Source organism: Salmo trutta, unplaced genomic scaffold, assembly GCF_901001165.1.
Source record: "Salmo trutta unplaced genomic scaffold, fSalTru1.1, whole genome shotgun sequence".
NCBI lineage: Eukaryota > Metazoa > Chordata > Actinopteri > Salmoniformes > Salmonidae > Salmo > Salmo trutta.
The window spans coordinates 1-26,392 of NW_021822940.1; the positions used below are offsets into that span (position 1 = coordinate 1).

Sequence of the window (26,392 nt, forward strand, 5' to 3'; positions counted from 1 at the left end):
ACTGGAGCAGCAGCATGGCCAGGTGGACTGGGGACAGCAATCATCATGCCAGGTAGTCCCGAGGCATGGTCCTAGGGCTCAGGTCCTCCGAGAAAAAGAAAGAAAAGAGAAAAGAAAGAGAGAGAGCATATTTAAATTCACACAGGACACCGGATAAGACAAGAGAATACTCCAGATGAAACAGACTGACCCTATCCACCCGGCACATAAACTACTGCAGCATAAATACTGGAGGCTGAGACAGGAGGGATCAGAAGACACTGTGGCCCCATCCGATGATACCCCCGGACAGGGCCAAACAGGCAGGATATAACCCCACCCACTTTGCCAAAGCACAGCCCCCACACCACTAGAGGGATGTCTACAACCACCAACTTACCGTCCGAAGACAAGGCCGAGTATAGCCCACAAAAATCTCCGCCACGGCACAACCCAAAGGGGAGGCGCCAACCCAGACAGGAAGACCACGTCAGTGACTCAACCCACTCAAGTGACGCACCCCTCCCATGGACGGCATGGAAGAACACCAGTAAGTCAGTGACTCAGCCCCTGTAATAGGGTTAGAGGCAGAGAATCCCAGTGGAAAGAGGGGAACCGGCAAGGCAGAGACAGCAAGGGCGGTTCGTTGCTCCAGCCTTTCCGTTCACCTTCACACTCCTGGGCCAGACTACACTTAATCATAGGACCTACTGAAGAGATAAGTCTTCAGTAAAGAGTTAAAGGTTGAGACTGAGTCTGCGTCTCTCACATGGGTAGGCAGACCATTCCATAAAAATGGAGCTCTATAGGAGAAAGCCCTACCTCCAGCCATTTGCTTAGAAATTCTAGGGACAATTAGGAGGCCTGCGTCTTGTGACCGTAGCATACGTGTAGGTATGTACGGCAGGACCAAATCGGAAAGATAGGTAGGAGCAAGCCCATGTAATGCTTTGTAGGTTAGCAGTAAAACCTTGAAATCAGCCCTTGCCTTAACAGGAAGCCAGTGTAGGGAGGCTAGCACTGGAGTAATATGATCAAATTTTTTGGTTCTAGTCAGGATTCTAGCAGCCGTATTTAGCACTAACTGAAGTTTCTTTAGTGCTTTATCCGGGTAGCCGGAAAGTAGAGCATTGCAGTAGTCCAGCCTAGAAGTAACAAAAGCATGGATAAATTTTTCTGCGTCATTTTTGGACAGAAAGTTTCTGATTTTTGCAATGTTACGTAGATGGAAAAAAGCTGTCCTTGAAACAGTCTTGATATGTTCTTCAAAAGAGATCAGGGTCCAGAGTAACACCGAGGTCCTTCACAGTTTTATTTGAGACGACTGTACAACCATCCAGATGAATTGTCAGATTGAACAGAAGATCTCTTTGTTTCTTTGGACCTAGAACAAGCATCTCTGTTTTGTCCGAGTTTAAAAGTAGAAAGTTTGCAGCCATCCACTTCCTTATGTCTGAAACACAGGCTTCTAGCGAGGGCAATTTTGGAGCTTCACCATGTTTCATTGAAATGTACAGCTGTGTGTCGTCCGCATAGCAGTGAAATTTAACATTATGTTTTCGAATGACATCCCCAAGAGGTAAAATATATAGTGAAAACAATAGTGGTCCTAAACGGAACCTTGAGGAACACCGAAATTTACAATTGATTTGTCAGAGGACAAACCATTCACAGAGACAAACTGATATCTTTCCGACAGATAAGATCTAAACCAGGCCAGAACTTGTCCATGTAGACCAATTTGGGTTTCCAATCTCTCCAAAAGAATGTGGTGATCGATGGTATCAAAAGCGGCACTAAGATCTAGGAGCACGAGGACAGATGCAGAGCCTCGGTCTGACGTCATTAAAAGGTCATTTACCACCTTCACAAGTGCAGTCTCAGTGCTATAATGGGGTCTAAAACCAGACTGAAGCGTTTCGTATACATTGTTTGTCTTCAGGAAGGCAGTGAGTTGCTGTGCAACAGCTTTTTCTAAAAGTTTGAGAGGAATGGAAGATTCGATATAGGCCGATAGTTTTTTTATAATTTCTGGGTCAAGATTCGGCTTTTTCAAGAGAGGCTTTATTACTGCCACTTTTAGTGAGTTTGGTACACATCCGGTGGATAGAGAGCCGTTTATTATGTTCAACATAGGAGGGCCAAGCACAGGAAGCAGCTCTTTCAGTAGTTTAGTTGGAATAGGGTCCAGTATGCAGCTTGAGGGTTTGGAGGCCATGATTATTTTCATCATTGTGTCAAGAGATATAGTACTAAAACACTTTAGTATCTCCCTTGAGCCAAGGTCCTGGCAGAGTTGTGCAGACTCAGGACAATGGAGCTTTGGAGGAATACCCAGATTTAAAGAGGAGTCCGTAATTTGCTTTCTAATGATCATGATCTTTTCCTCAAAGAAGTTCATAAAAGTATTACTGCTGAAGTGAAAGCCATCCTCCATCTGCGAATGCTGCTTTTTAGTTAGCTTTGCAACAGTATCAAAAAGAAATTTCGGATTGTTCTTATTTTCCTCAATTAAGTTGGAAAAGATAGGATGATCGAGCAGCATGAGGGCTCTTCGATACTGCACGGTACTGTCTTTCCAAGCTAGGTCGGAAGACTTCCAGTTTGGTGTGGCGCCATTTCTGTTCCAATTTTCTGGAAGCTTGCTTCAGAGCGCGTGTATTGTCTGTATACCAGGCGAGCTAGTTTCTTATGACAGATGTTTTTAATTTTTAGGGGGTGCAACCTGCATCTAGGGTATTGCGCAAGGGTTAAAATTGAGTTCCTCGCGTTAGTGTGTTAACGTGATTTTGTCCTCTGACGTCCTTGGTAGGCAGAGGGAGTCTGGAAGGGCATCAGGGAATCTTTGGGGTTGTCTGAGAATTTATAGCACAACTTTTAATGGCTCCTTGGTTGGGTTCTGAGCAGATTATGTTTTTCAATTGTAAACGCAATAAAATGGTGGTGTGATAATCCAGGATTAGGAGGAAAAACATTAGAGCCCAACATTTATTCCATGGACAAAACTAGGTCTCGGCGTAAAGTCCAGCAGGTTCCCTCAGCACTATTGGGAAGTTCCAATGTTACAGTGATACTGGTATGCAGCCAATACTACTAGTTAATGCAATACTATATTATAGTACCAGCAGTCAATAGCTGATACTAGTCTGAAACTGATTGGAAATGTGTATTATAAAGTCAGACAGTTGAAGGTTCATTTAAAGAGCATTTTGAAATCCTTGGAAATGGATCGTAAGAAGCATCTCTTCAGCTTCTGTTCTGACCTGAAGTCAGTGCAGTGTATTACTGTTCTGACCTGAAGTCAGTGCAGTGCATTACTGGTTCTGACCTGAAGTCAGTGCGTGTATTACTGTTCTGACCTGAAGTCAGTGAAACGTATTACTGTCTGACCTGAAGTCAGTGCAGTGTATTACTGTTCTGAAGTCAGTGCAGCGTATTACTTTTCTGACCTGAAGTCAGTGCAAGCGTATTACTGTTCTGTCCTGAAGTCAGTGCAGTGTATTACTGTTCGGTCCTGAAGTCAGTGCAGAGTATTACTGTTCTGACCTGAAGTCAGTGCAGTGTATTACTGTTCTGAAGTCAACACAGTGATGTAGATACCCTTCTCTCTTCTACAAAACCCCCTTCTGATCCTTTACTCCATAACTGCAGTGTTCATCAACACCCAGCACACCTGCTATCCACCGCTGTTGATGTCTGAGCACATGGAGGAAGTTGATATCAAACCTCTGTACCAAATAATGTGGTGGTTGTTGTCTTGAAGAAACAGTTCAGGGTATTTCTTCAAATTACTGCCTTTTTCTAGTGTGATGACGGAAGAATCTATAACACAGATCAATCTAAAGTCTAAAAAAGACAAATACTTTCAACGATGTAGATACCGGTATGTTCCACATACACCTTTAAGTTGAACAGGAGACCTGTAGCTGAACAAGGGATCTGCTTGAATATCAACACAAGTTCTGACGTCAAAGTGATGTCATTTCCTTCCCCTCCGGCAGCTCAGTTCAGCTCCCCTTCTCTATTGACTTATTCTCCTCTCCCCCTATGGGCTCTGGTCTAAAGTAGTGCACTAGAAAGGGAATAGGGTGCCTTTTGGGATGCTGACATACATTTGACACTCCCACTAGATCACATCACATCTCTGACTATCTGAAAACCCTTTCTCCTTGTCCATGTGACTCTTCTCTCCAGAACCATCAACATGATCAAGCTTCTCATACATGTAGCAACTCTACCACTATGGGTGACAGGTACTAAATCCTTCATGAAAGATAGATTTACTACTGAAATATATTGCTGTCTATATGCTGAGTATACTGTATATTTCATATTGTCTGTTTTCATCCACAGGGCTGTCACAAACAGACAAAGTTCACCAGACTCCTACTGCAATACTAACAGGACCTGAAGATAAAGTTCAACTCACCTGCAGACACACTGTGTCACGACTGTGACAGATGGTGGCGCCCCTCCTCGGCCGGGCGGGGCTCGGCGGTCGTCGTCGCCGAACTACTAGCTGCCATCGATCCCTGTTTTGTTTCACTTTCGTTTGGTTAGGTCTAGGTAGGCACGCACCTGTTTTGGGTTAGTCATTAGAAAGGGGGGGTTATTTAGGTTAGCGTAGGATGTATGGTTTTTGTACGTGATTGTGTTTCTCTGTTTGCTTTGCTTGGTGACACTCTGATTTTGTATTTTGCAGTAGTGCGTGTGTTTGCACCAACAGTGTTTTGTCCCCTGTGTTTGGGGCACCTTGTTTTGTTGTGCGCTTTGATCGCTGTTTTGGGAAGGCTTGTGTTTTTGCCGTTGTGCTTATTAAAGCCACTACCCTGTATCGCAGCTTCCTGCATTTGATTCCTCACCCACTACACCCAAGCTTGACACACTGATCCAAATTACTACATGATACTGTGGTACCAACAGTCAGCCCAAAACACTGCTCTGAAACTCATTGGGTATGTGAGATACACCAGTCCAACGGTGGAAGATTGCACTGGTCTGGGCACTGGTCAAAAGTGTGCCGTATATAGGGAATAGGGTGTCATTTGGGATTCAGATGCTTTCTAAATGTGTGTGGGACAGTATGGGTGCCTGGACCAGGGCCAGTGGTGCAGCAGGTCCCTAGGGGGCATGGGCCAGGGAACGTTGTATGGGAGGGGCCCTAGGGGGCCTGGGCCAGGGAATGCGGTATGGGAGGGCCCTAGGGGCCTGGGCCAGGGAATGTGGTATAGGGAGGGCCTCTATGGGGCCTGGGCCAGGGAATGTGGAATGGGAGGGCCGTAGAGGGCCTGGGCCAGGGAATGCGGTATGGGAGGGTCCTTGGGGGCCTGGGCCTGGTGACACTCTGTCTCCATATGTGTAGACCATGTATCTGATGCTGTTTGTACAAAAAGAGTATGGAGTGTCATACTTTTTCTGTCCAGACATCATCAGATATAAGGGCTACATACTGTATTGAGTGACTGAGCATGGTTGAATGTGTGTATGTGTATATGTATACAGTGGGGAGAACAAGTATTTGATACACTGCCGATTTTCCTACTTACAATGCATGTCATTTTTTATCATAGGTACACTTCAACTGTGAGAGATGGAATCTAAAACAAAAATCCAGAAAATCACATTGTATGATTTTTAAGTAATTAATTTGCATTTTATTGCATGACATAAGTATTTGATCACCTACCAACCAGTAAGAATTCCGGCTCTCACAGACCTGTTAGTTTTTCTTTAAGAAGGCCTCCTGTTCTTCACTCATTACCTGTATTAACTGCACCTGTTGAACTCCTTACCTGTATAAAAGTCATCTGTCCACACACTCAATCAAACAGACTCTAACCTCTTTTTCAAGACCAGAGAGCTGTGTAAGGACATCAGGGATAAAATTGTAGACCTGCACAAGGCTGGGATGGGCTACAGGACAATAGGCAAGCAGCTTGGTGAAAAGGCAACAACTGTTGGCGCAATTATTAGAAAATGGAAGAAGTTCAAGATGACGGTCAATCACCCTCGGTCTGGGGCTCCATGCAAGATATCCCCTCGTGGGGCATCAATGATCATGAGGAAGGTGAGGGATCAGCCCAGAACTACACGGCAGGACCTGGTCAATGACCTGAAGAGAGCTGGGACCACAGTCTCAAAGAAAACCATTAGTAACACACTACGCCGTCATGGATTAAAATCCTGCAGCGCACGCAAGGTCCCCCTGCTCAAGCCAGCGCATGTCCAGGCCCATCTGAAGTTTGCCAATGACCATCTGGATGATCCAGAGGAGGAATGGGAGAAGGTCATGTGGTCTGATGAGACAAAAATAGAGCTTTTTGGTCTAAACTCCACTCGCCGTGTTTGGAGGAAGAAGAAGGAAGCGTACAACCCAAAGAACACCATCCCAACCGTGAAGCATGGAGGTGGAAACATCATTCTTTGGGGATGGTTTTCTGCAAAGGGGACAGGACGACTGCACCGTATTGAGGGGAGGATGGATGGGGCCATGTATCGCGAGATCTTGGCCAACAACCTCCTTCCCTCAGTAAGAGCATTGAAGATGGGTCGTGGCTGGGTCTTTCAGCATGACAACGAAGACAACAATGGGTAAGACAACAACAGCTAATCAGCTAAGACAACAACAACAGGTAAAATGGTGATGAATGGGCAGAGAGGGTCAGTTAACTACACACAGGGCCTGAGTTCGGGGCTGGGGCCGACAGATAAACAAAATAAACAAAATGGAGTACCATGACTAATGAACAGTCCAGCAGGCATCAGCTGTGTAGCCAAGTGATCATAGGGTCCAGTGAACAGCAATAGATGAAACAGGGAAGCGGCTGGGTAGTCGTTACTAACTAGCAAGCGGGAGACACAGCGTTTAAAGTTAGCAGGCCGGGGCTAGTAGAAGCGCCTTCTCCGACGTCCGGCAAAGGTCGGTTAGGGGCACAGCGGATGGGTATACTTCGGCAGACCAGTCGTGGTGGAACGGCGGGAATTCTTTTCGACAAAGGGTCCAGGCCAGTTGGCGAAAGAGGTATTGTGGTTGTAGTAATTTTGTTTGCTAGCCGGGAGATGCGCCTGGCTCACGGCTAACTGGTGCTAGGTTCGGGAAAAGGACAATAGCCATTATAGCCACTCGGTAGCAGCTAGCTAGCAGCGATGATCCGCTGCAAAGGTCCAGAGCTTACGGCAGGAATCCGGTGAAGTAGTGGCTTCTAGTCGTGTTAGTGAAGAGTCCGGGAGGCATCAGATGTGTAGCCGAGTGATCATAGGGTCCACTGAGAGGGCCGGGAGGTTGGCCACTCTTTATCACTTTATCACAGTACTACGTCATACCAGACGAATGTCTGACTGCTTGACTGCAAATAACTCAGATACACATTAAAACATGAAATGACCCATGGCATTAATAAGACCTCACTCAGAGATCCACAAAAATAATATAACATTCAAAATGGGTGAATATTTCCTTTAACCATCAATCAACTAACTCCAGATAGCAGTGCATCAGATCTCCTTCTCTGCTCTACTAAACCCTGCTTCCTGTCCCACATAGACTCCTCCTGCAGGGTTCATCTCAGGTCTCTGATGGTTTAGATGTTCTCATAAGGAGGCAGCATCCCTTTATAAGATCACTGAGATGAGTTGATGAGAAGCCACCTCTAATTCATGTGGAGTGGTTTGTCTGTCTCATTCTTTCTGTCTCCTTAACAGTGAGTCAACATGATCAGAATTCTTATCTCCATCACCATGGGTTACACAGCCTGGGCTGCAGGTATTCAGATCATTGATTTCATCAACTACTAATATCCTCATTTGATAGTTTATGTTTCAGGTGAAAATTTAGAATTTTTTCTGTCTCTCTCTCTGTCTCTCTCTCTCTCTCTGTCTCTCTTTGTCTCTCTCTCTGTGTCTCTCTGTCTCTCTCTGTCTCTATCTCTCTCTCTCTGTCTTTCTCTCTCTCTCTGTCTCTCTCTCTCTCCAGGTTCTTCTCTCAGTAACCAGGTTCACCAGAGTCCTGCAGCCCTGTACAAGAACCAGGGAGAGTTGGCTAAGATGGAGTGTTCACATAGTATATCAACCTATAATGTCATCCTCTGGTACAAGCAATCCGACTACAGAGAATTGGTGCTATTAGGATACCTGTATGGGAAAACTGGATCTCCTGAGGCTGGATTTGATATAGAAGGAGATGCTAATGCAGGTGGTACCAGCACCTTAACCATCAATCAACTAACTCCAAATAGCAGTGCTGTGTATTACTGTGCTGCTAGTTTACACAGTGCATCAGATCTCCCTCTCAGCTCTACAAAAACCTCCTCCCTGGTGTACTGTAGACTAATCACACCTGTATTAACATCACACTGTATCTGACTCTGATTCAATGCCAAAACACTCACCAGCTGGTCTAACAGAAAGGGGAGGTTCCCTCTGATATACAGGAGACCATGATACAGTATGGTATGATATCATGTCTTTCCTGTAGGTGGAGTTACAGATCAACAAATCCATGTGGACTCACCAGACACAGTACCACAGTAAACTATGGTGTGTAGTAAGGAGTCTGAGAGTTGAAGATCCATGTCCTTTTGAATGTTCATCATGACTCAGTGTTGAACTAAGAATCCTTCACTGTTGGATATTTTTCACCTCTGAACGTGAATCTCTTGATAATACTTGATCACAGATTAGATACCGTCTAAAATAATCTATAATTCCATATATTTCCTGAATGACTACAGTAGTTTATAACAAACAGGTCTCTCTCTCCTCTTCTGTAACAGGTGAGCTTCTCTGCTCCAGCGTTCTTCAGTCTCCATCTTCAGTATTTCAGAGTTCTGGAGAAACTGCTGTCCTGTCCTGTTCACACACTCTCCCCAGCTACAACACCATACTGTGGTATCAGCAGGTGGAACACACTCTCCCCAGCTACAACACCATACTGTGGTATCAGCAGGTGGAACACACTCTCCCCAGCTACAACACCATACTGTGGTATCAGCAGGTGGAACACACTCTCCCCAGCTACAACACCATACTGTGGTATCAGCAGGTGGAACACACTCTCCCCAGCTACAACACCATACTGTGGTATCAGCAGGTGAAACTGCTCTGATATATCTACCATGATGGGGTAAACCTAGAGACTGAAGCTGCTCTGATATATCTACCATGATGGGGTAAACCTAGAGACTGAAGCTGCTCTGATATATCTACCATGATGGGGTAACCTAGAGACTGAAGCTGCTCTGATATATCTACCATGATGGGGTAAACCTAGAGACTGAAGCTGCTCTGATATATCTACCATGATGGGGTAAACCTAGAGACTGAAGCTGCTCTGATATATCTACCATGATGGGGTAAACCTAGAGACTGAAGCTGCTCTGATATATCTACCATGATGGGGTAAACCTAGAGACTGAAGCTGCTCTGATATATTTACCATGCTGGGGTAAACCTAGAGACTGAAGCTGCTCTGATATATCTACCATGATGGGGTAAACCTAGAGACTGAAGCTGCTCTGAAATCCCAGCTAGCAACGATGAATCACCACAAGTACATCGGGCCGTATCCGTTTACCGGAATTCAGCCTTACTTTGCCGGAATCTTACCAGAATCCCCACAGAAGCGACCATATGCAAATGTAAATAAATGTATACAAAATTACCCGATTTCTTCATTTTAAATATGACTTTTACACATTTGACACATAGAAATTATACACATCCACATAAAATCATTTTGTGTGGGAGTAAACACTATACACCTGTTGACCGTGTCACCATGCATGCAATTGGCCTGCCACAGGAGTCTCTACAGCGTGATGGGACAAGGACATCCCTGCCGGCCAAACCCTCCCCTAACTCAGACGATGCTGAGCCAATTGTGCTTCGCCTCATGGGTCTCCCGGTGGCGTCCGGCACGGGTCTCGAAGCAGCATCTGTAGCAACACAGTTTGCACTACGATGCAGTGTCTTAGACCGCTGCACCACTCAGGAGGCTCCATCCACAAAGTTCTAAATGCTTATCAATTGCCTTGCACAATGTATCAAAATACTAAAATACTACACAGGACTCTTAAAGAATTTCATTTAAATGTTAAATGTATTTTTTGATCACAGAAACAATGATAAAATATGGATAAATAAATAATGAAATGTTAATTATATAAAGCAGCCCATGTAATCATCTGCCAGAGAGTAGCCACATTGGCCTGTGCCCCAAGTAATACATTTGGGCCAGATTACTAACACCGGAATCTGCCCGAGTTCAATCCCCGCATCCTCACCATAAGTAGTACTGCTGAAGGCGGACCAGACTCGGGCCACATGATGTCGTCCGAGTCTGACTCTCAGCTGGAATCGGCCCAGATCAACTGGGATAGCTGGGATATCTACCATGATGGGGTATACATAAGCATGGATTTCATCAACAAGAAGTAGAACATTACGGATAATAAACTTGATATCTCTAATATTTTGTAGCTTTGGAATCGTGACATTACCTACTTTCGAGGAAAATAGAAAAGTTTCTCGACTCATATCCTGACTTTGAGAAGGGATTGCGTGATGGTTAGTTTAGCAACCGCGTGACGCAACATGACAACATGAACTCGATTGGTCGATAGTCTGCTAGGTGGGGCATTTTGAACACCAATGGGATTCCTATCTCCTTTCTCTAATGTCTTTGGCAACGCTGTTTCAGCTGTTATGCTTGTTATAGATAATGATTTAAATTGCATAGATCATAAAAATCATTGTGCTGCCATATTTCAAGACCTTTCCAAGGCATTCAACACCATTGAACATTCCTTACTCATTCAAAAACTATCTGAAATGAGTCTGGACAATAAGTCTTGCAAATGTTTAAGAGCTTTCTGACAGACAGGACACAATGTGTGCGTTCTGATGGTGTTGATTCTAGTTTCCTCGATAGTAGGTGTACCACAGGGCTCAGTATTGGGACCAGTTCTCTTTACTCTTCATATAAATAATATTGGCCTTTGTATTAAATCCCTTCATATTAATCTGTATGCAGATGGTATGGTTATGTATGCCATAGCACCGATTGTTGATTAGGGCTAGGTGTCCCGCTAGCGGACAAAGCCGACAACATCCGGTGAAATTGGAGGGTGCCCAATTCAAATAAATATTCATAATATTAAACATTCATGGACATACAAGTGTCTTATATAATTTAAAAGCTTAACTTACTGTTAATCTAACTGCGTTGTCAGATTCCAAAAAGGCTTTATTGCAAAAGCATACCATGCGATTGTCTGAGGATGGCGCCCTACATCCTACATCAACATATTTTTTAACCAGCACAGGCATCACAAAATCACAAATAGCGATAAAATAAATCACTTACCTTTGAAGATATTCCTCTGTTTGCAATCCCAAGGGTCTCAGCTACAACATGAATGGTCGTTTTGTTCAATAAAATCCTTCTTTATATCCCAAAAAGTCAGTTTAGTTGGTGCCATTGATTTCAGTAATCCACTCGTTCAACAGGCAGACAAAGGGGTCCAAAAAGCAACCGCTAAATTACGTCCAAACAAGTCAAACGATGTTTCTATTTAATCCTCAGGTACTCTAAAATGTAAATAAACTATAATATTTCACACGGAAAGAAGTATGTTCAATAGGAAATGCAAATTCATAAGCGTTCGCCATCTGCCTCGCACGCCGAAAGACTGATTTGCTACAGGTGGTAACCTAAGAAAAACTCCAAATACTTGTTCGTTTTTCAAAAAAGAATCCTGAAACCTTGAAAAAGACTATTGACATATAGTGGAAGCCATTGGAATTGCAATCTGGGTGACGGACATGCGTAGAAACAATAGGTTTACATAATAAGAGCCTGGGAGCTCAAAGGAATAATTTCTGGTCGGATTTTCTTCAGATTTTCGCCTGCCATATCAATTCTGTTATAGTCTCAGACATCATTTTAACAGTTTTATGAACTTCAAAGTGTTTTCTATTCAAGGTTACCAATTATATGCAAATCCTGGCTTCTGGGCCTGAGAAACAGGCAGATTACTTTGGGCACGTCAGTCAGGCATAAATTCAGGAAACTAGACCCTAGCCCAGAGAGGTTTTAAGTTTTTGCACAGAACAAAACGTATAACATCTCCAAAGCCTGTGTTAACTTCAGACCTTATATCCCAAAACCCCATTATTTTCCCCTTCATTTCTCCCATAGCAATGGTCAATGAACCAGAGGTAGAAAATGCTGACTCATTGCCGTGTTTTAGGACTACAAGCTGGCGAGCTCTATAGGATAGAATATAATATGTAAAGAGCTGATGGTCTCATCATGGACTGTAGGGGGACCTCTAACTTTAATAATGTGAATGTCTCTACAGTCTGAACTACTAATTAGCATGATGTATTCAGATCATCAGTCCCTCCCACTTCACTGACATGTTGAATATGGTGGAACCTGCCGTGGTCTACTGATTGTCATCTATTCATCTATGTGACACTCCTCTTGTTTTATATACATTGATACCAGACTCTTTCCAGCACTCTCACATATAACGTGATCAAACATGTTCACATTTCTCTTCACTGTTACTGTCTCACTGCTCTGTGCTGCAGGTACAGTTTCATTATGTTTAATTTATTTAACCAGGAAAGTTAAGAACAAAATTCTTATTTACAATGACGGTCTTCTCTAGTTATATATACTGATGTTTCCAAGCATATGTTCACTTCAACTGAGTCTTGATGTATTCAGGTCTAACTGTACCTAACTCTATTGATTTCTTTCTCACTGTTTTCTTACAGGTCTTGTTGAGGGGAGTGAAGTCACTCAGATACCCACCATACTGTGGGGACTGAAAGACAGCGATGCTCCAATGAACTGCAGTCACACTAAGGATGTAACCTACTTCCAGATGTACTGGTACAGACAGCTTCCAGGAGAGGGAATGAAGCAGGTAGTTTACACTACTTCCAGTTCCAAACCTGAGTATTCAGGGGATTTCAGTGAAGACAAATTCTCAGCCAAGAAGACTGTAGTTGAGAGTGGATCTTTCACAGTGAAGAAGTTGGAGACAGGAGACAGCGGCATGTACTTCTGTGCTGTGAGTCAACACAGTGATACAGACAACAAGTACAGCTGCACAAAAACCCCAGTATTTCAACAGGATGTAATATAATATGTAAAGAGATGGTCTCATCACATACTGTAGGGGGACCTCTAACTCTAGTTATTCTAATGTCTCCAGTTATTTCCCCTCTAGACTGCCCCCCCCCTCTCTTTATACTCTCTCCTCTCTCTCCTGTCTCTCTCTACCCCACCCCCCTCTCTTTATACTCTCTCCTCTCTCTCCTGTCTCTCTCTACCCCACCCCCCCTCTCTTTATTCTCTCTCCTCTCTCTCCTGTCTCTCTCTACCCCACCCCCCTTCTCTCTCTCTCTCTCTCTCTCTCTCTCTCTCTCTCTCTCTCTCTCTCTCTCTCTCTCTCTCTCTCTCTCTCTCTCTGTCCAGTAGAGAGTCAGTCATCATGACTTTCATCACGTTCACACACTCACTGTTCAGGATAACAGCTAATAATAACATGTCTGTAGAATGTATGTAAATCCTGAAAACACTAGCAACTAACAGACATGTCTAAATAATGATTCTTTCTGTTTTAAATATTGTTTTCTTCACAGGACATTCTCTCGGCAGTAAAGTCCACCAGGTTCCCTCTACACTATTGGGAAGTCCCAATGTTACAGTGATACTGGTATGCAGCCATACTACTAGTTAATACAATACTATATTATAGTGTCAGTAGATGATACTAGTCTGAAACTGATTGGATATGTGTATTATAAAAGTCAGACAGTTGAAGGTTCATTAAAAAGAGCATTTTGAAATCCTTGGAAATGGATCGAAAGAAGCATCTCCTCAGCTTCTGTTCTGACCTGAAGTCAGTGCAGTGTATTACTGTTCTGACCTGAAGTCAGTGCAGTGTATTACTGTTCTGTCCTGAAGTCAGTGCAGTGTATTACTGTTCTGACCTGAAGTCAGTGCAGTGTATTACTGTTCTGTCCTGAAGTCAGTGCAGTGTATTACTGTTCTGACCTGAAGTCAGTGCAGTGTATTACTGTTCTGACCTGAAGTCAACACAGTGATGTAGATACCCTTCTCTCTTCTACAAAACCCCCTTCTGATCCTTTACTCCATAACTGCAGTGTACATCAACACCCAGCACACCTGCTATCCACCACTGTAGATGTCTGAGCACATGGAGGAAGTTGATATCAAACCTCTATACCAAATAATCTGGTTGATTTTGTTGTCTTGAAGAAACAGTTCCGGTATTTCTTCAAATTACATCCTATTTCTAGTGTGATGACTGGGATCTGCTTGAATATCAACACAAGTTCTGACGTCAAAGTGATGTCATTTCCTTCCCCTCCGGCAGCTCAGTTCAGCTCCCCTTCTCTATTGACTTATTCTCCTCTCCCCCCTATGGGCTCTGGTCTAAAGTAGTGCACTAGAAAGGGAATAGGGTGCCATTTGGGATGCTGACATACATTTGACACTCCCACTAGATGACATCACATCTCTGACTATCTGAAAACCCTTTCTCCTTGTCCATGTGACTCTTCTCTCCAGAACCATCAACATGATCAAGCTTCTCATACATGTAGCAACTCTACCACTATGGGTGACAGGTACTAAATCCCTCATGAAAGATAGATTTACTGCTAAAATATATTGCTGTCAATATGCTGAGTAATACTGTATATTTCATATTGTCTGTTTTCATCCACAGGGCTGTTACAAACAAACAAAGTTCACCAGACTCCTACTGCAATACTAAAAGGACCTGAAGATAAAGTTAATCTCACCTGCAGACACACTGATCCAAATTACGACATGATACTGTGGTACCAACAATCAGCCCAAAACACTGCTCTGAAACTCATTGGGTATGTGTGGAACACCAGTCCAATGGTGGAAGATTCCTTTAAAGGGCGTTTTAATGTCAGTGGAGATGCTGCAGCTAACAAAATGGCGTATCTACATTTTCCAAAACTGACAGAAGCTGAAGACAGTGCAGTGTATTTCTGTGCTGCTTGGAAAGCACAGTGTTTCGCTATACCCTCTCTGCTCTACAAAAACCCTCTCTGATCCTCTCATATAATACTGACTACAGCTCTATACATCTGCACCTGTCTTCAACCACTTCAACAACACTTTGCTATGAACCATTTGATATCAAACAGATGGTAATGATACTGTTATAAGTGGCTAGTTTAGATGGTTTAGGTGCACTTCATCAGTTCTCCACCAGGAGGGAGTGTTTCTCAACACACATTTAGAAGATGCTGTACAGTGGCACTTTATGGCCCTGGTCATTTGGGATTCAGATGTTTCTAAATGTGTGTGGGACAGTATGGGTGCCTGGGCCAGGGAATGTGGTATGGGAGGGCCCTTGGGGGCCTTGGGCCAGGAAATGTGGTACGGCAGAGCCTCTGGGGGTCTGGGCCAGGAAATGTGGTACGGCAGAGCCTCTGGGGGTCTGGGACAGGGAATGCGGTACGGGAGAGCCCTTGGGGGCCTGGTGACCCTCTGTCTCCATATGTGTAGACCATGTATCTGATGCTGTGTGGACAAAAAGAGTACGGAGTGTCATACTTTTTCTGTCCAGACATCATCAAATACAAGGGCTACATACTGTATTGAGTGACTGATTATGGGTGAATGAGTGTGTGTGTGTGTATATGTATATGTGTGTATGTGAAGAGTGTCAGTATCAGTGTGTCTGGCTGAGTGGTAGAGACCTGAGGATGGCTGAGTGGTGGAGACCTGAGGATGGCTGAGTGGTAGAGACCTGAGGACGGCTGAGTGGTAGAGACCTGAGGACGGCTGAGTGGTGGAGACCTGAGGATGGCTGAGCGGTGGAGACCTGAGGATGGCTGAGAGGTGGAGACCTGAGAATGGCTGAGTGGTGGAGACCTGAGGATGGCTGAGTGGTGGAGACCTGAGGATGGCTGAGTGGTAGAGACCTGAGGATGGCTGAGTGGTGGAGACTTGGGGATGGCTGAGTGGTAGAGACTTGGGGATGGCTGAGTGGTGGAGACTTGGGGATGGCTGAGTGGTAGAGACTTGGGGATGGCTGAGTGGTAGAGACATGAGGATGGCTGATTGGTGAAGACCTGAGGACGGCTGATTGGTAGACACATGAGGATGGCTGATTGGTAAAGACCTGAGGACGGCTGATTGGTAGACACATGAGGACGGCTGATTGGTAGAGACCTGAGGATGGCTGATTGGTAGAGACCTGAGGATGGCTGAGTGGTGGAGACCTGAGGATGGCTGGGAGTTGGGATAAATGAGGTATCAGAGGCATGTTGAGTGGGACTAGGGGCTCCGCAGTAAACTAAAACAATGATAACTATCCTAAACAACAATATACAAGGCATATTGACATTTGAGAGAGACATAATGCGAGGCATAAAGCAATCACAGCTGTTGATTGGGAGAGCTAGCTAAGACAACAACGGGTAAGACAACAACAGCTAATCAGCTAAGACAACAACAACAGGTAAAATGGCGATGAATGGGCAGAGAGGGTCAGTTAACTACACAGAGGGCCTGAGTTCGGGGCTGGGGCCGACAGATAAACAAAAAATTAAACAAAACGGAGTACCGAGACTAATGAACAGTCCAGCAGGCATCAGCTATGTAGCCAAGTGATCATAGGGTCCAGTGAACAGCAATAGATGAAACAGGGAAGCCGCTGGGTAGTCGTTACTACCTAGCAAGCGGGAAACACAGCGTTTAAAGTTAGCAGGCCGGGGCTAGTAGAAGCGCCTTCTCCGACGTCCGGCAAAGGTAGCACATTTTTTTTGCTAGCCAGGAGATGCGCCTGGCTCACGGCTAACTGGTGCTAGGTTCGGGACAAGGGCGATAGCCACTATAGCCACTCGGCAGCAGCTAGCTAGCTGCGATGATCCGATGCAAAGGTCCAGAGCTTACGGCAGGAATCCAGTGATGTAGTGACTTCTAGCCATTTTGGGGAAGAGTCCAGGAGGCATCAGATGTGGAGACTAGTGATCATAGGGTCCACTGAGAGGGCCGGGAGGTTGGCCACTCTTTATCACTTTATCACAGTACTACGTCATACCAGACGAATGTCTGACTGCTTGACTGCGAATAACTAAGATACACATTAAAACATGTAATGACCCATGGCATTGTTAAGACCTCACTCAGAGATCCACAAAAATAATATAACATTCAAAATGGGTGAATATTTCCTTTAACCATCAATCAACTAACTCCAGATAACAGTGCATCAGATCTCCCTCTCTGCTCTACTAAACCCTGCTTCCTGTCCCACATAGACTCCTCCTGCAGGGTTCATCTCAGGTCTCTGATTTTTTAGATGTTCTCATAAGGAGGCAGCATCCCTCTATAAGATCACTGAGATGAGTTCATGAGAAGCCATCTCTAATTCATGTGGAGTGGTTTGTCTGTCTCATTCTTTCTGTCTCCTTAACAGTGAGTCAACATGATCAGAATTCTTATCTCCATCACCATGGGTTACACAGCCTGGGCTGCAGGTATTCAGATCATTGATTTCATCAACTGCTACTTTCCTCAGTTGATTGGTTTTATGTTTCAGGTGAATATGTTTCTTTATATGTTGTTTCACCTCTTTCTGTCTCTCTCTCCAGGTTCTTCTCTCAGTAGCCAGGTTCACCAGAGACCTGCATCCCTGTACAAGAACCAGGGAGAGTCGGCTAAGATGGAGTGTTCACATAGTATATCAGGCTACAATCGTATCCTCTGGTACAAGCAATCCAACTACAGAGAATTAGTGTTTTTAGGATACATGCTATTGAAAGCTGGATATCCTGAGGCTGGATTTGATATAGAAGGAGATGCTAATGCAGGTGGTACCAGCACCTTAACCATCAATCAACTAACTCCAAATAGCAGTGCTGTGTATTACTGTGCTGCTAGTTTACACAGTGCATCAGATCTCCCTCTCTGCTCTACAAAAACCTCCTCCCTGGTGTACTGTAGACTAATCACACCTGTATTAACATCACACTGTATCTGACTCTGATTCAATGCCAAGACACTCACCAGCTGGTCTAACAGAAAGGGGAGGATACCTCTGATATACAGGAGACCATGATACAGTATGGTATGATATCATGTCTTTCCTGTAGGTGGAGTTACAGCTCAACAAATCCATGTGGACTCACCAGACACAGTACCACAGTAAACTATGGTGTGTAGTAAGGAGTCTGAGAGTTGAAGATCCATGTCCTTTTGAATGTTCATCTTGACTCAGTGTTGAACTAAGAATCTTTCACTGTTGGATATTATTCACCTCTGAACATGAATCTCTTCATTATTCTTGATCACAGATTAGATACCGTCTAAAATAATCTATAATTCCATATATTTCCTGAATGACTACAGTAGATATAACAAACAGGTCTCTCTCTCCTCTTCTGTAACAGGTGAACTCCTCTGTTCCAGCGTTCTTCAGTCTCCATCTTCAGTATTTCAGAGTTCTGGAGAAACTGCTGTCCTGTCCTGTTCTCACACTCTCCCCAGCTACAACACCATACTGTGGTATCAGCAGGTGGAACACACTCTCACCAGCTACAACACCATACTGTGGTATCAGCAGGTGGAACACACTCTCCCCAGCTACAACACCATACTGTGGTATCAGCAGGTGGAACACACTCTCCCCAGCTACAACACCATACTGTGGTATCAGCAGGTGGAACACACTCTCCCCAGCTACAACACCATACTGTGGAATCAGCAGGTGGAACACACTCTCCCCAGCTACAACACCATATTGCGGTATCAGCAGGTGGAACACACTCTCCCCAGCTACAACAACATACTGTGGTATCAGCAGGTGAAGCTGCACTGACATATCTACCATGATGGGGTAAACCTAGAGACTGAAGCTGCTCTGATATATCTACCATGATGGGGTAAACCTAGAGACTGAAGCTGCTCTGATATATCTACCATGATGGGGTAAACCTAGAGACTGAAGCTGCTCTGATATATCTACCATGATGGGGTAAACCTAGAGACTGAAGCTGCTCTGATATATCTACCATGATGGGGTAAACCTAGAGACTGAAGCTGCTCTGATATATCTACCATGATGGGGTATACCTAGAGACTGAAGCTGCTCTGATATATCTACCATGATGGGGTATACCTAGAGACTGAAGCTGCTCTGATATATCTACCATGATGGGGTATACCTAGAGACTGAAGCTGCTCTGAAATCCCAGCTAGCAACGATGAATCTCCACAAGTACATCGGGCCGTATCCGTCTACCGGAATTCAGCCTTACTTTGCCGGAATCTTACCAGAATCCCCACAGAAGCGACCCGATGCAAATGTAAATAAATGTATACAAAATTACCCGATTTCTTCATTTTAAATATGACTTTTACACATTTGACACATAGAAATTATACACATCCACATAAAAACATTTTGTGTTGGAGTAAACACCATTCACCTGTTGACCGTGTCAGCGTGCATGCATTTGGCCTGCCACAGGAGTCACAACAGCATGATGGGACAAGGACATTCCTGCCGGCTAAACCCTCCCCTAACTCAGATGACGCTGAGCCAATTGTGCGTTGCCTCATGGGTTTCCCGGTGGCGTCCGGCACGGGTCTCGAACCAGCATCTGTACCAACTCAGTCTTAGGACTCTTAAAGAATTTAATTTAAATGTTACATTTATTTTTTGATCACAGAAACAATGAGAAAATATGGATAAATAAATAATGAAATGTAATTATATAAAGCAGCACGTGTAATCACCTGCCAGAGAGTAGCCACAATCAGCCCGAGCCCCAAGTAATACATTTGGGCCAGATTACTAACACCGGAATCGGCCCAAGTTCAATCCCCGCATCCTCACCATAAGTAATACTGCTGAAGGCGGCCCAGACTCCGGCCACATGACGTCGGCCAAGTCTGACTCTCAGCTGGAATCGGCCCAGATCCACTGTGCAAGCTGGGATATCTACGATGATGGGGTATACATAAGCATGGATTTCATCAACAAGAAGTACAACATTACAGAGAATAAACTTGATATCTCTATTATTGTGTAGCAATGGAATCGTGACATTACATACTTTCGAGGAAAATAGGAACGTTTCTCATCTCATATTCTGACTTTGAGAAGGGATTTCGTGACAATGAGTTCAGCAACCGCATGACGCAGCATAACAACATGAACGCGATTGGTTGATAGTTTGCTGGGTGGGGCGTTTTGAACACCAATCGGATTCCAATCTCCTTTCTCTAATGTCTTTGGCAATGCTGTTTCAGCTGTTGTGCTTGTTTTAGATGATGTTTTAAACTGCATAGATCATAAAAATCATTGTGCTGTCATATTTCTAGACCTTTCCAAGGCATTCAACACCATTGAACATTCCCTACTCATTCAAAAACTGTCTGAAATGGGCCAGGACAATAAGTCTTGCAAATGGTTTAAGAGCTTTCTGACAGACAGGACACAATGTGTGTGTTCTGATGGTGTTGAGTCTAGTTTCCTCAATATTAGGTGTACCACAGGGCTCAGTATTGGGACCAGTTCTCTTTACTATTCATATAAATATTATTGGTCTTTGTATTAAATCCCTTCATATTAATCTGTATGCAGATGGTATGGTTATGTATACCATAGCACCGATTGTTAAAGCTACAGTGCCTTCAGAAAGTATTCATACCCATTGACTTCGTCCACATTTTGTTGTTTAAGAACCTGAATTCAAGATGGACAAAATATATATATTTGTTCACCCATCTACACACATTAGCCCTTAAAGACAAAGAGAAAACATGTTTTTAGAAATGTTTGCAGATGCATTGAAAATGAAATACAGAAAAATCTAATTTACATAAGTATCAACATCCCTGAATCAATACTTTTGTCACGTCCTGACCGTGGTAAGTTGTTATTTTCTATGGTAGAGTTTAGTAGGTCAGGGTGTGACAGGGGGTGTTTATCTATGTTTTGTATTTCTATGTTCAGGTTCTAGTTTTGTATTTCTATGTTGGTTTTGTTTGATATGATCTCCAATTAGAGGCAGCTGGTCATCATTGTCTCTAATTGGAGGTCATATTTAAGCTGATGTTTGTTCCACCTGTTTTTGTGGGTGATTATATTTTGTGAGTAGTGTTTGTTTCTCGTCTGCGTCACGGTTTGTTGTTTTGTCCTTCAGTTTATTTTGTATTGCATTAAGTTTCACAGTCTAAATAAATATGTGGAACTATAGGATAGAATATAATATGTAAAGAGCTGATGATCTCATCATGGACTGTAGGGGGACCTCTAACTTTAATAATGTGAATGTCTCTACAGTCTGAACCACTAATTAGCATGATGTACTCAGATCATCAGTCCCTCCCACTTCACTGACATGTTGAATATGGTGGAACCTGCCGTGGTCTACTGATTGTCATCTATTCATCTATGTGACACTCCTCTTGTTTTATATACATTGATACCAGACTCTTTCCAGCACTCTCACATATAACGTGATCAAACATGTTCACATTTCTCTTCACTGTTACTATCTCACTGCTCTGTGCTGCAGGTACAGTTTCATAATGTTTCATTTATTTAACCAGGAAAGTTAAGAACAAAATTCTTATTTACGATGACGGTCTTCTCTAGTTTTAGATATTGATGTTTCCAAGCATATGTTCACTTCACCTGAGTCTTGATGTATTCAGGTCTAACTGTACCTAACTCTATTGATTTCATTCTCACTGTATCCTTACAGGTCTTGTTGAGGGGAGTGAAGTCACTCAGATACCCACCATACTCTGGGGACTGAAAGACAGTGATGCTCTGATGAACTGCAGTCATACTAAGGGATCTGGCTACAACCAGATGTACTGGTACAGACAGCTTCCAGGAGAGGGAATGAAGCAGGTAGTTTACACAAGTAGTTATAGCAGACCAGACTATGGAGACTTCAGTGAAGACAAATATCCAGTTGTTAAGGTTGTAGCTGAGAGTGGATCTTTCACAGTGAAGAAGTTGGAGACAGGAGACAGCGGCATGTACTTCTGTGCTGTGAGTCAACACAGTGATACAGACAACAAGTACAGCTGTACAAAAACCCCAGTATTTCAACAGGATGTAATATTATATGTAAAGAGATGGTCTCATCACATACTGTAGGGGACCTCTAACTCTAGTTCTTCTAATGTCTGATGGTTTCATTGTCATGATCATGTAATCAGTCATGTTCACAGTGAGGTCCTATGAGCAAGCTTTACAGTACAGGCTTCCTGACACTCCCTCTAACACTGTCACTATCCACCACCCTGAAGGAAACATGATACTACTACAGCCAATCTCCTTTCACCTCAGAGCTTCATCCAGGAGACACTCATGTCACATCCTCATCATCATAGTCTTCCTCAGCATATTCACCATCTTCATCATCATCGTCTTCCTCAGCATATTCATCATCCTCTTCATCATCGTCTTCCTCAGCATCTTCATCATCCTCATCATCATGTTCAGAGTTCTGATTCACCTGTCAGCTCTACCACTCTGGGTAACAGGTATTAAATCACTTATGATGAGAAGCCTAACGATTCTACAAATGTCATCAAACTGAATAAAATATCCTTTCTCTCACTCCTTCTCTCTCTTTCTCACCTTATCTTATATATTATTCTCTCCTCTCTCCCTCTCTTCTCTCCTCTCTCCTCTCTCTCTCCTCTCTCCTCCTCTCTCCTCTCTCCTCTCTCCTCCCTCTCTCCTCTCTCTCCTCTCTCCTCTCTCTCCTCTCTCTCCTCCCTCTCCTCTCTCCTTCTCTCCTCTCTCTCCCTCTCTCCTCTCTCCTCTCCCCTCTCTCCCTCTCTCCTCTCCTCTATCCATCTCTCCCTCTCTCTATTCTCTCCTCTCTCCCTCTCTCCTCTCTCCTCTCTCCTCTTTCCCTCTCTCCTCTCTCTCCTCTCTCTCCTCTCTCTCTGTCCACAGGGCAGTTGTTTAGTAGCATGGTTCACCAGAGGCCTGTGGCACTAACAGAAGGACCTGGAGGAAACGTTCAACTCACCTGCAGCCATACTATCCCTAACTACTACATGATACTATGGTACAAACAGTCAGCAGGAGACACTGCTATGAAACTCATTGGTTATGCAAATTACAAGTTAATAACCATGGAGAAATCGTTTGAAAAGCACTTCAATGTGAGTGGAGACGGTGGGAAAGAGGCTTATCTTCATCTAGTGAGTCTGAGAGGACCTGAACACAGTGCAGTTTATTACTGTGCAGCCAGCCAACACAGTGATGTAGAGTTCCTCCTGTTCTCTACTAAAACCCTGTCTGATGGTAATATTAGACCACGGCTCAGAACACCTGCATCTGAGGTTTGACTTTGACTCAGTGCCAATGAATAAACACAGATGGATGATGGCATAAGCAAGGTGATATCTGTCCTAGTGCAGTATACCAGTATTTACAGTTTAGAGTCATCACTCATTAACATACATTATGAGATGTTACAATGTCATATTCCATTACTCCCCCCTGGATAGATGTGATTCACATGACTAATCTCTCTATCTCTCTCCCCTCTTGCAGGTGTTCTGAGCCGTGGTCTAATATTACCATCAGACAGGGTTTTAGTAGAGAACAGGAGGAACTCTACATCACACATGACTACTCTCTCTATCTCCCCTCTATCCTTCTCTCCCTCCCTCACTGTTCTGACCTGAAGTCAGTGCAGTGTATTATTACAGCCAATTTCTAGTGTGAAGACTTCAGAATCTAAAGCTCAGATCAAATCTAAAGACTAAAAAATACAGACCCTTTCAAAAACGTAGATACCGATATGTTCCACAATACACCTTTAAGTTGAACAGGAGACCTGTAGGTGAACAAGGGATCTGCTTGAATATCAACACAAGTTCTGACGTCAAAGTGATGTCATTTCCTTCCCCTCCGGCAGCTCAGTTCAGCTCCCCTTCTCTATTGACTTATTCTCCTCTCCCCCCTATGGGCTCTGGTCTAAAGTAGTGCACTAGAAAGGGAATAGGGTGCCATTTGGGACGCTGACATACATTTGACACGCCCACTAGATTACATCACATCTCTGACTATCTGAAAACCCTTTCTCCTTGTCCATGTGACTCTTCTCTCCAGAACCATCAACATGATCAAGCTTTCATACATGTAGCAACTCTACCACTATGGGTGACAGGTACTAAATCCCTCATGAAAGATAGATTTACTACTGAAATATATTGTTGTCAATATGCTGAGTAATACTGTATATTTCATATTGTCTGTTTTCATCCACAGGGCTGTCACAAACAGACAAAGTTCACCAGACTCCTACTGCAATACTAAAAAGACCTGAAGATAAAGTTCAACTCACCTGCAGCCACACTGATACAAGATACGACATGATACTGTGGTACCAACAGTCAGCCCAAAACACTGCTCTGAAACTCATTGGGTATGTGAGATTCACCAGTCCAACGGTGGAAGATTCCTTTAAAGGGCGTTTTAATGTCAGTGGAGATGCTGCAGCTAATAAAATGGCGTATCTACATTTTCCCAAACTGACAGAAGCTGAAGACAGTGCAGTGTATTTCTGTGCTGCTAGTGAAGCACAGTGTTTCGCTATACCCTCTCTCCTCTACAAAAACCCTCTCTGATCCTCTCATATAATACTGACTACAGCTCTATACACCTGCACCTGTCTTCAACCACTTCAACAACACTTTGCTATGAACCATTTGATATCAAACAGATGGTAATGATACTGTTATAAGTGTCTAGTTTAGATGGTTAGGTGCACTTCCTCAGTTCTCCAGCAGGAGGGAGTGTTTCTCAACACACATTTAGAAGATGCTGTATCGTGGCATTCTATGGGGCCTGGTCAAAATTTGTGCCCTATATAGGGAATAGGGTGTCATTTGGGATTCAGATGTTTCTAAATGTGTGTGGGACAGTATGGCTGCCTGGACCAGGGAATGTGGTATGGAAGGGCCCTTTTGAGGTCTGGGCCAGGGAATGTGGTATGGGAGGGCCTCTGGGTGTCTGGACCTACAGCCCTTGCTGTCTCTGCCTGGCTGGTTTCCCCTCTTTCCACTGGGATTCTCTGCCTCTACCCCTTTTACGGGGCTGAGTCACTGGCTTACTGGTGTTCTTCCATGCCGTCCCTGGGAGGGGTGCGTCACTTGAGTGGGTTGAGTCACTGACGTGGTCTTCCTGTCTGGGTTGGCGCCCCCCCTTGGACTGTGCCATGGCGGAGATCTTTGTGAGCTATACTCGGCCTTGTCCCGGGATGGTATGTTGGTGGTTGGAGATATCCCTCCAGTGGTGTGGAGGCTGTGCTTTGGCAAAGTGGGTGGGGTTATATCCTACCTGTTTGGCCCAGTCCGGGGGTTTCATCGGATGGGGCCACAGTGTCTCCTGACGCCTCCTGTCTCAGCCTCCAGTATTTATGATGCAGTAGTTTATGTGTCGGGGGCTAGGGTCAGTCTGTCACATCTGTTGTATTTCTCTTATCTTTTCCGGTGTCCTGTGTGAATTTAAATATGCTCTCTCTAATTCTCTCTTTCTCTCTTTCTTTCTTTCTTTCTTTCTTTCTTTCTCTCTCTCGGAGGACCTGAGCCCTAGGACCATGCCTCAGGACTACCTGGCTTGATTACTCCTTGCTGTCCCCAGTTCACCTGGCCGTGCTGCTGCTCCAGTTCCAACTGTTCTGCCTGCAGCTATGGAACCCTGACCTATTCACCGGACGTGTTACCTGTCCCAAACCTACTGTTTTCAACTCTCTAGAGACAGCAGGAGCGGTAGAGATACTCTCAAAGATCGGCTATGAAAAGCCAACTGACACTTACTCTTGTGTTACTGACTTGTTGCACCCTCGACAACTACTATGATTATTATTTTTGACCATGCTGGTCATTTATGAACATTTGAACATCTAGGCCATGTGCTGTTATAATCTCCACCCGGCACAGGCAGAAGAGGACTGGCTACCCCTCATAGCCTGGTTCCTCTCTAGGTTTCTTCCTAGGTTTTGGCCTTTCTAGGGAGTTTTTCCTAGCCACCGTGCTTCTACACCTGCATTGCTTGCTGTTTGGGGTTTTAGGCTGGGTTTCTGTACAGCACTTTGAGATATCAGCTGATGTAAGAAGGGCAATATAGATACGTTTCATTTGATTTGGTACGGGAGGGCCCTTTTGAGGTCTGGGCCAGGGAATGTGGTATGGGAGGGCCCTAGGGGGTCTGGGCCAGGGAATGTGGTACGGGAGAGCCTCTGGGGGCCTGGGCCAGGGAATGCAGTACGGGAGAGCCCTTGGGGGCCTGGGCCTGGTGACCCTCTGTCTCCATATGTGTAGACCATGTATCTGATGCTG

At 44.2% G+C, this 26,392-nt stretch overlaps 2 long non-coding RNA genes across 2 annotated transcripts; both read left to right on the forward strand.

Annotated features, from left to right (window-relative positions):
- Positions 1-4,021: 4,021 nt before the first annotated feature.
- Positions 4,022-4,380, forward strand: LOC115187325 (uncharacterized). The gene is made up of 2 exons (XR_003876029.1): positions 4,022-4,232; positions 4,333-4,380. It is a non-coding gene; the product is annotated as an uncharacterized LOC115187325 (long non-coding RNA).
- A 10,055-nt stretch (positions 4,381-14,435) lies between these two features.
- LOC115187327 (uncharacterized) lies at positions 14,436-24,371 on the forward strand. The gene is made up of 2 exons (XR_003876030.1): positions 14,436-14,646; positions 24,321-24,371. It is a non-coding gene; the product is annotated as an uncharacterized LOC115187327 (long non-coding RNA).
- The last annotated feature ends 2,021 nt before the right edge of the window (positions 24,372-26,392 follow it).